Here is a 9841-nt window from a genome sequence, read left to right on the forward strand (position 1 = left end):
GTCTTCTGTCTCTCCAAAGCTACTAAGTCTTTATTTTACTGTCTCTCACTTCTCACTTTGTCTCCATGTATTTTGCTCTGGATTTTCTTGCCTTTCTTTTCCTTCTCTCTGGAGACATCATGGAATATTATTAGAAACAGCATGGACTTTGGTGATATACTAACCCAGATTCATAATCTTGGTTCTTTGTTCTCATGAGAACTTGGGCAATTAGCTTAGCCACTCTGTACCTCAGTTTTCTCATCTGTAAAATAGGTATGTTTATGACTACATCATAGTTTTGTTGAGAGTATTAAATGAGAGTACATGTGTAAAAAAACTACACATAGAAAATACTTGAATATTGTTTCCACCACAACAGCCATTGAAGAGTAGCAGCCATGGCTCTGCGCTACCCCATGGTTGTGGGCCTCAACAAGGGCCACAAGGTGACCAAGAATGTGAGCAAGCCAAGGCACAGCCGCTGGCATGGTCACCTCACTAAGCATACAAAGTTCGTGTGGGACATGATCCGAGAGGTGTGTGGCTTTGCCCCATATGAGCATCGCGCCATGGAGCTGCTCAAGGTCTCCAAGGACAAACAGGCCCTCGAGTTTATTAAGAAAAGGGGGCACACATCTGTGCCAAGAGGAAGTGACAGGAGCTGAGCAATGTCCTGTCTGCCATGAGGAAAGTGGCTGCCAAGAAGGACTGAGCCTCCTCTCCCCTCTGTGCAGAATAAAACCTTTACAGGGAAAAAAAGAAAGAAAGAAAAAAAGAAAATACTTGAATATTAGTCTAATTCCCTGCTTCCCTTTGTGAGGTCTCTATGTCAGGCAACTCCCTTACTCTGCTTAAATAACTGCATCTTTTTGCATAATTCTTTTGGTGCCTCACAGGGCTAACAAGAAAGTGTGCACATCCCTCTGCCTTTAGGCAGAGTCCAAAATGCCAAGTATCAAAGTGCTTACAAGGATGGGATTTATGCCAGATTGCTTGAGTTCAAACCCCGGCTCTGTCTCTTACTGTTCCCTTTCTAAAGTTAACTTCTTTTTTGCCCAATTTCCCCATTTGTAAAAGTAGGATAATAATTATCCTACCTCACAGACTTAGGTGAAGATGGAATTAGTTATTTCATGTGCCTGGCACATGATAGGTACTCAAATAAATGTGTATTGTTAAAAATCAGATGTTACCTTCTCAGCTAGATCCTCCCTGACTACCCTATTTAAAATAGTAGTCATCACCCTTTCTCTTTTATCTTACCTTGCTTCATTTTTATTCTTTATAATTATCATCTGACAAAACATATATTTGTTTATATTTGTTTATTTTTGTCTCACTTCCACAAAAGCATGGACTTTATTTTCTTTAATGCCCAACACCTAGAATAGATCCTGGAACATAGTAGGCACTAAATAAACATTCATTGACTGGATGAATGAATTTTGTATAAAGGATTCCAACGAGAGGAGAATCTCAGATCTTTCAGGATGAGGGAGGCCATAACTTCAGCATGGGAGCCTTACTATTGTCCACTGATCCTCTACCAAGCCAGAGCATCCTGAAAGCTAAACCCTCTGGGTGACTGAACACTTGACTTCTCTCAGTTACAGGCATAAACTTCTGCTTATCTGACATCTTGGCTACGAGGCCTGTAATTAAATTCCTAAGGTGTCCCATATTATGTGGCTTTGTATATGTGTGTGCTTTCTAGGCTTTATTTTATTTTTAATTGACAAATAATAATTGTATATATTTATGGGATACAATTTGATATTTTGATACATATATACATTGTAGAATGATCAAACCAGACTAATCAACATATCTGTCACCTAAAATACTAATCATTTCTTTGTGGTGAGAGCATTTAAAATTCACACTTTTGGCTATTTAGAAATATATAGTATATTATTATTAAGTATAGTCACTGTGCTATGCAATAACATTTTTTTGTGCATTTTAAAAATAATTTTCCTTCCTTTAAATTTTCTTCTCAGGTCAAAATATTTTAAGTGATTTATCATCTTAATAGAGTAACACTGGGTCTCAAATCTTGCCTATTCCTTTTTAGTAATAGAGCAGCAAAGCAGATTTAACAGGTAGGCGAAAGTCAGAGCACCTCAATATTTAATGGGAGTGGGGAGCAAAAGGGATTCAAGCCAAGTGTCCTCAGCTATCTCCATTGGCCATGTCTTGAAAACCCCAGGAATACTGAAGTGCTACTCCTCACAGTCAGCATGTTTTCTACTCTAACCCTGAGAACTTCTGTTGACTTTGTACCTTGCAGGTATTGTCCATTTGGTATTTGTGAAATCTATTACCCTCTTTTTTAAATTTTAATTTATCAATATACAATGTAGTAGATTTTCGTGTCCCTTTACCAATCTATTACCCTCTTCTGATGCGAAACCCTGCATTGTCCGCAAAGCTTCTCTTCTGATTTCTGCATAGCACTTACTTTTAAGAAGTGTATTGTCACAAAGGTCAATGGGAAGACGGGATTAGGCATTAGCTCAGGGAGAAGTCAGGCTACTGTGCAGTGGAAAAATGAAGGAGAGACATTCTATCTACCTGAGTATTAGAAGAAATAGCTCTGAGCTTTAGCATTACTCATATATGCTTTATATGTATGAACTTCAAGTGGCAATAATGAATATAACTCTTCCTGTTGAAAAATATTGATTCTTCTGTGTTGGTGGAAATCTCAAGTCCATTTGGATTTGATAACTACCAGCTATGACTTATTAAGAGTCCACATGCCCCCCAGCATGTATGGCCTCTTGGGTAACTCCTTTCTTATCCACCTACCAAGTCTAGGCCAAGGCTTTCAAAGCAAAGATGGATCAAAGAAGATTTCTGCCAGTGCTTCATCACTTTAGATCTGTCTCCCAAGGTGAAGCTGAACCTTAATAGCTTCTGAAGGTGAGCTGTGACCATTAACATTTACCTGGCCACATCTTTATTAATGGTTAGCATCCATATCTCAGTGAGTTTATGGTATGAGAGTGTCCCATCTCTTTCAGTACTGTAATACTCCAGAACTGTTCTAAAGATCCATGTTGTGGACCAATTTATAGGTAAGACATTCTACTACTGACATTTTTCTGGAGAATAAAATCTCTTTTTTGGGTCTAAATCTGACCTAGCTTAGGGATGACGGATTTTTTTGGCGCAAGTGAATCATGATGAGCTAACTTTAGTAATGTCATAGACCAGCCATAAAAATAAAAAGCAGCCCAATTAAGTCAGGCCTAAAACAAACAAACAAACAAACAAACAAATAAAACTTTGAGGGCCGAATGTGTACCTACTAATGAAAACTAGGCAGCTTACTCTGGACTCTGTTTCATTTTCTCTTGTTTGGTGTCATGGAGGATAGGTTTATGATAGACCATTGCTTTATTTTCTTTTGTGCTGGTTGTTGGTTTTGTGATCGTAACAAAAGGTGAAAAGAGAGGAAGGAGGGAAAAGAAAGAATGGGTGAAATGTTCATAAACGAGATGGACAAAATGTTTCCTTTTTTATAGGGTGTCAAAATAACTTTTGAAAATGAAAAAATTATTTCCCAAAGCAGAGGAGGATGGAGAATACAGTGTAAGAGATTTGGCTTACAGGCAGTGTACATCAACAAAGACTGGGTCCTCAAAAATCACTGTGAAGTCAGTAGGGTTTATCTTTATAGTTACGGCCAGACTGTTTTTCATCTTTTTTCTTCCCTCTGGGGTCCATACTCCATTTTCCCTCACTGGGTTTGGCTCTCTCCTGCTCTTTTCCTGTTAAAACCTACTCAACTTCTTCATCTACAAGCAGCTGTAGATGAAAGATAACAGGGCACCTCTCTTCCAGGTAGACTTCTGTGTAAAGATCAAAGGACACAAGTGAAAGGAGACACCTTTGGAAATTAAATCTAGTCATCACACCAACAGTTGAGGGAAGACTGGGATGCAAGGTGTGGGCAACAAGTGGGCATCAGTATTTTCCCAGCTTTCTTGAAATCCTGCCACAGAGTATGTGTGATTCTAAGCTGCCCTGGCTCAGAACAAGAGTCTTCGTAATTTTGCATTTCCCTGATGACTAGTGAGGTTGAGCATTTTTTCTTGTACCTGTTGGCCATTTGTATGTCTTCCTTTGAAAAATGTCTATTCAGCTCTTTGCCCATTGATGGACGATTGGATAATGAAACTGTGGTATATACACACCATGGAATACTACTCTGCCATAAAAAAGAATGAAATGCTTCAATTTGCAACAAGATGGATAAACCTGGAGAAACTTACATTGAGTGAAATAAGCAAAGCACAGAGGGATAAATGCCACATGTATGCACACATAAGTGGGAGCTAAGAGAGAAAGAAGGAAGGAAAGAAAGACCACAGTGGTGTGTTGGACTTGCAGAGGGAGAGAACATACCTAGGGATACAAAGTGGCATGGGGAAAAGGGAAGAGGGGAAGGAGGCTGGGGATAATAGTTTGGGGGAGACGGGGTACAATCGCATGCTGTCAGTATGGATTTGGCCATCATATCTAGGGCGCAAGTGGTGACAATCAGCTTTGTATCTCATGAATATTCATATCCAACAAATAAATAAATAAATAAATACTTTTTAAAAGTCTTCATAAAGATGTTTGAAGAGGTTTCTTTCTTTAAGCATGTAGCAGAGATCTCAGCTTGAGCCTTGTTAGTTCCATTGCTAGAGTTCAGGCAAGTTGGCATTGCTGTGGTGAACTGGTAGAGTTAGTTTGCATGGGGGATGAAAGAAGAAGGAGGTTTTTATCAAATTTTTGCACAGGTTCTTGATGCAATAAAGGGAGATATGGAGGCCAAGATGGTGTCTGATGCCCCACTCAGTCTCAAGAACTGGGATCTGAGCCCTGTGGAGAGCAAGGCTGAAGGTAGAAGTCAAAGAAGCTATTTTTACAATAACAATAGGGAAAGACAGAGGCACAAGTGATGCTGCTTCATTGCCCAGGTGACAAAGTGGTATAAATAGGGGGCAGAGTGGCACTATCTCCATTTTTACCTAGAGTAGCACTGACACATTGATACCTGAATGAAAAGACCTTAAGTGTTGTTTTGGCTCCTCACAAGGTTTGTTACTTTGGAGAGCAGAAGTAATTACTCTAAGCAAGAAATCATGGTCCCATAAGATGGAATGACAGCAATGACAGCAGCAAACTGATATTTTTAAGTGTCTTCTTGGGGGCTGACATCACCAAAGGACCCGAAGTGGATGAATATGAACATACTGTTTCTGAGCACAGGTGAGACACCTCCAGAGATTCTCCTACATAACTGGGTGACACTTTGGGGGAGAGAGTCAAGAGATCCTGAAATACACAAGTAGAAATTATAAGACAGTGATATTGGCTTTATTTCAGTTAATGTGACCTCATTTGTAACCACAGCCTGGTGAGGTCTGAGGTATTCAAGTTGTATAAACAAAGGTAACTCTACTGATTCAGAACTTGTCAGATGTGCATCTGTGTGGTTTTCATTTGTTCCTGTTTTTTTTAAGTAATAGAGATGGCTTTCTGCTTAAAGATCTACAACTTCTCTATCGCTTCTTGGCCTGTTTGTCTGAGATCAAGTGTAGTAACTGTTCTTATCAGTTTAATATCTGGCATGCCCTCTATTTGAGTATGTAATAGAAGATTTTTGGTACAAGGATATGGAGTATGGAGCTTGCTCTATTCACTCCATGCAGTCACCTGTTATTGCCCCTTTGGGGGTAGCTCTCAGTTACTGCCCCAAATGCCTATAGAGCAAGGTCTCACTCTGTCTCCTTGCTCCCAAAATCTATTTACTATTTTGTTGTCAGATAAGGGAGTATATCATATATTACACTGATAAGTGCAGATACACACACACGCACACACAAAAAGAATCCACAACTTCTCAATGAATCTCCCCTTTGGTCAAGGGTACACATTTGTGGCAGAGGTATTCTGGTGAAAAAGCATAAAGCTAGCTGGCCCATACAGAAATCAAACCCACAGCTTAGCCCTCATTAGTGTGTTCCAATCATCTGAATTAACGGGCCATGATCCTGGGAAACATTTTCCTTCTGAACTCTAGAAACTCAAAAGTCTCAGTAATGTGATAAAGATAAGTTGGTTTATAAGTAAAAATTAGAAACTCTGACTCAATGGCCCTAGGCTTAGAAGAGGCAATGTAAAATAAAGATAAACGTCTGCTCTAGGCAAGGATTAAAAACTGTATGAAGAGATAGAGTGGAACCTATGCCCAGGGAATGACAAAATGTAATAAAACCTGAGGTAAACAGATCTAATTAAAACACAGACTTCCTAAATCCATTTTCTGTGATTATTTGTTATTATTCTTAGGAGCTGATTAAGCAGTAGCAGATGTCACTAATACATAAATCTCATTACACATGTAAAATGTGTTCAGTACATAGAATACCATGATTAGAACATTTCTGAAAGGTACTACTAACTACTTCCTATTTAATTTGAAAGGAAAATTTTACTTTGTATTTTAGAAAATGCATAAAGTTTGAGTCAAAACTTGAGTCACTTTCTGAAAAAATATGAAACCAAATTGAGGTTGTCCTTTTTACTCAGATGGATAAATATTCATCGAGTTTCAATATGGGCACAGAATTCAGAATAGGAAAATAATTATTTCAGCAAGTAAACCTTCACCTTACAGTACAAAAAGGGCAAAAATATTAGAGTGGAGTGAAGGAAGTCCTTCTCTTCTGGCCAATCAGGATGCTGCTTCACCTAGACAACATTCTGGAATGAAAGTAGTGAGGAAGGAAGATTGTGAGATACGTGACTTTTGCTACGGGGAGCTTCCAATTGATAGTTAACACCTGGGTAGTTCTGATTATGTGCCAGGCATCCTAAACATTTTGCATATGTTCAATTGTTACAGTAACCCTTTGAGGTATATATTTTACAGTAAAATACATTTTGCAGTAAAAGAAACTGAGACACAAAGAAATAACATGACTTGCGAAAGGTCACGGTACCAATAAATGGCAGAACTGTGACGTGAATCCAGGCAGTTTGATCCCATAGTCTACACTCTTTATCACACTGCACCATGCTGCCCTTCAGTAAAAGGGATGGACGTATACTTGAGTTGTGAGTTCTTAAATATTCAAAATTAGCTTACCAGTTTGAATTAGCAAATACCTTTACCAAGTACATGTATTAAACAAAATATAAAATGTCCCCAAAAGAATATTATGCATGCTTCCTTCTTAAATTCTGAGACAAATAAATAAATAAAGCAGTGAAGATTATTAGCAAGTCAACAGTTTTCTAGAGTACACAACAATTTCCTATGAAAGAATAACACACATTTTTCCATTGTCATGAACTGTTCAAAATTATATGAATTGCCAACTAGAATTTCTTGTTGCAGGATAGGGGGAAGGCTACTATTCCTCTTATTCAGCATTGAGTTATACTTTATATAAACTTCAATGACATAGAAATGGGTGCAATCAATGTTAATGTTTGGAGCTGTGTTCCAGGAGGGAATGAGAAAGGGAGCCCTTTGTATTGGTCCCCTTCTATTTCAGGGAAAGGGAGCCACATTAAGACTGGAAAGGAACAGTATAATTTGTTGCCCAAATTAAATGGTATGCACAAGACATAATTTTTGAATTACGGAGACATAAGCATCAAGAATTTTCTTCCATTCCCTGTAAAACTGCTAACATTTGTATTTACTTGAAAATAGGTATATTTTTGGTATTTCTTTCAGGATCTGGCAGAATGTAATATTTATGTCAGAAAATATTGCTTCTTTTAAGATCTCCCAAAAATCCAGTTACTGGCTAGGATTACATTGCATTATTCCAGAGTTTCTCTTTATTTTACTTAATAGACTTTGGGGCAATGATCTCTCATCTCTTTGGAAATATGACAGCTCACCACTAACAGCAATACTAGGGAAGTAGAGGATTGTGAACAGAGGGAACCAAAGTTACAGCATCTGCAGGATGGTTCTCTAAATCTTCTCTAAGCCACAGCACATGATATGATATGATTTGTTTTTCTAAAATGCAATGAAAAGATTTTCAACTTCAAACAAACAGACAGTAAACAAACATTTCCATGTGAGAGATCAAAAGGAAATTTTATAGCTCTATGGTTTGAAGCAATATTGCAGAAAGGCCATATCAAGCAGACCACCATCTTATGTATTTCCCTGATTTTCTAAAGCAAGGAGTAATTTAGTAGTACAGAGGGAGTTTTACTGTCTTATCTTTCTTTATTATCACCTAATTTATATTCTGTATTTGTTTCTATAATATTTAGTTAGCATAATATTTTACAAATCAATTTTATTTACATTTACTTTTTTGTAGAGTAGAGTATGTTGTTTCAATACATGCATATAATTCACAGTGAATCACTTAGGGTACGTAGCATAGTTTTGTGCCCATTAGTCCACCACTTCTCCTTCCTCCTACCCCCACTCCCCTCCCGGCCTCTGGTAACCATTATTCCACTCTCTACTTCTATGAAAACCACTTTTTTTTTTTTTTTAGATTCCACATATGAGTGATATTATACAGTGCTTATCCCTCCTCTGCCTGACTTACTTCACTTTACACGATGGTTTCCAGTTCTATCTATGTTGCTGCAAATGACAGATGCCATTTCTGTTTATAGCTTAATAGTATTCCATAAATATATAGGGTTTTTTTATCCATTCATCTGTTAATCCATTCATCTGTAAATACATACTATATTTTTTTTATTATTATTGTTTGGTTTTGATTTTTATCCCTTCATCTGTTAATGGGTATCTAGGTTGATCCCATTTCGTGGCTGATGTGAATAGTGTTGCTATGAACATAGGAATGCATATGTCTTTTTGATATATTGATTTAATTTCCTTTGTGTATACCCAGTAGTTGGATAGCTGGGTCATAAGGTAGATCTACTTTTAGTCCTCTGAGGAACCTCCATACTGTTTTCCACAGTGGCTGTACCAGTTTACACTCCCACGAACAATGTAGCAGGGTTCCCTTTTCTTGTTGATAATAGCCAGTCTAATAGGGTTGAGATGATATCTCACTGTGGCTTTAATTTCATTCTCCTGATGATTAGTGATGTTGAGCATTTTTTTCATGTGCCTGTTGGCTATTTATATATTTTCTTTTGAGAAAATGCACAAGTGGAACTACATCTAACTAAAAAGCTTCTGCACAGCAAGGGACACTATCAACAAAGTAAAGAGATAACCTACAGAATAGGAGAACGTATTTGCAAACTACACATATGACAAGGGGCTAATATCCAGAATATATAACAAACTCAAACAACTCAACAGCAAATAAACAAATAACCCAATTTAAAAAATGGGCAAAGGACCTGAATAGCAAATTCATTATTTCAAATAACTTTGATGCCTATTAAAGAACAGGGTAAATCTTTCACTACACAATAATAAAATGTAGTGAGCAAAATAGAAACTGAAGCAAAGACTGAACCTTTCCTAGGAAATACTGATTACTAGGCTACATTTATGTCCTCAATTTTAAACAACATTTCAGATTATTATTACTTAAGATTCTTTTTTTGTACCATTGTGTGTACTAATAGAGACTACTATCCAAACAATGTGATCAAAGGCAATGTAGTAATTCATATGTAGTAATGGGTCTAAGGTGATGTAAAGATTCATATGCAACTTAAATATTATGATGGTACTGGGGGTGTTATGATGGTGTTGAGTACAGGTTGTGTTATTTTTTATCAATAATCTCAGGAGAAAGGAGCATTTTGTCTTAAAGGCTCAAGAGATGGAGTTTTGTGTTGTAATTCCATTTCTTGATTGCTGGATGATTATAAATAAATGTCTTTTTTC

General features: G+C 37.4%; 1 pseudogene; it reads left to right on the top strand.

The window, feature by feature from the left end:
* The first annotated feature begins 380 nt into the window (after positions 1–380).
* On the top strand, positions 381–694 carry LOC103587880 (annotated as a pseudogene).
* Positions 695–9841: the final 9147 nt, after the last annotated feature.

Source organism: Galeopterus variegatus, unplaced genomic scaffold (assembly GCF_000696425.1).
Source record: "Galeopterus variegatus unplaced genomic scaffold, G_variegatus-3.0.2 Scaffold499, whole genome shotgun sequence".
NCBI lineage: Eukaryota > Metazoa > Chordata > Mammalia > Dermoptera > Cynocephalidae > Galeopterus > Galeopterus variegatus.